The 1,350-nt window shown below is 35.0% G+C and overlaps 1 non-coding gene across 1 annotated transcript; it reads left to right on the top strand.

Annotated features, from left to right (window-relative positions):
- Positions 1-981: 981 nt before the first annotated feature.
- LOC122678501 lies at positions 982-1,082 on the top strand. The gene has a single exon (XR_006336169.1). It is a non-coding gene; the product is annotated as a U6 spliceosomal RNA (small nuclear RNA).
- The last annotated feature ends 268 nt before the right edge of the window (positions 1,083-1,350 follow it).

Consider the following 1,350-nt stretch of genomic DNA (forward strand, 5'->3'; position numbering starts at 1 on the left):
GGTTTGTGCCCTGGTTGGAATACTTAGTGTCTTTTTGCCTTAGAGACATCATGTCCACACTTGGTTTCTCAGTGTCCTCATCTGTGAAAAATGATGGAAGGTGATCAGTGATGCCCAATGGCCTTTCCTGCAGCTTCCCCACCCCTTATACCTCTGTGGTCTCCTCCTCTTGTGTGCCATCTGGCTCCCTTTTCCCTTCTTCTTGGTCTTCTCTGTCTTTCTCTACTGACTCATTACTTTTCCACTCCTTTCACTTATCCTGCTTGTTCTCCAGTCTCTTAGAGTGTGCACAGGAGAATTAACTGTTGAGTCAAGTCTTTACTTTTGTTTCTTTTATTGATGCTTGCTATGACAACCTGAAGGCAGTTGAAACATCATTCCATTGTTTGGCTTACATCTATTCATTCAATTGACATTAGTTACGGCCTACTTGGTGCTGAGAAATTTGCCAGACACTAAGATTTCAGAGACAGAGTTTCTTTGGAGGAAACAAAACAAAATCTAACCTAAAAGTTCAACTTATTCTACATACAGAACTTAAAAATTAATTATCAGAAGTATTTAAAAAGTTCTGCATTCCATCTCATCTTGGTATTACTTCTGAATTCCATGACCAAATAAATAAATAATGAAAAAACAAAACCCCTAAAAGTTTTAGACAAAATTATGGGTTCTTACAAAAGATGAGAAGACACTTGCTTCAAATACCTCTAGTGCAATGTTGTTGAGAAATATTCAGGCTTTTGAGGTACTGACATCATCCTAGGCAAATTTTATTCTCCATTGAGGGCAAAGTAATCCATATTTGAACATCCAGAAACTAAAAGAATGTACCATGTAACACCCTTTATGAAACAAATTATCTGAATAAAACCAAAAATTAGCCTGAATAAAGACCCCAAGAAATGTTGCAAACCATTTTGGAATAAAATTATTTGAAAAATAAATTGTTAACTTTAAACAGTTGTTTAAAATGAGCTTGTAAAATTTCTACTTGCTTCAAAACTGGAACAATGCAGAGAAGACTATCATGAACCCTGTGCAAGAATGACATGCACATTCATGAAGTTTCATATTTTTAAACTAAAGAGGGAAGCTTATAGAAATACAATCTTACCTAAAGAAACAAGAAAAATTTCAAGCAACTTACCCTTAAACCTAAAGCAACTAGAGAAAGAAGAACAATAAAACTTAAAATTAGTAGAAGGAGAGAAATCGAAAGTTGAAAGTAGAACAAAATAGAGTTCCAGAAAACAATAGTGAAGATCAATGAAACTTAAAAGCTGATTCTTTGAGAAGATAAACAAAACTGATAAACCTTTAGTGAGACTCACCAAGGGGTGTTGCGGG

Source organism: Cervus elaphus, chromosome 20 (genome assembly GCF_910594005.1).
Source record: "Cervus elaphus chromosome 20, mCerEla1.1, whole genome shotgun sequence".
Classification (NCBI taxonomy): domain Eukaryota; kingdom Metazoa; phylum Chordata; class Mammalia; order Artiodactyla; family Cervidae; genus Cervus; species Cervus elaphus.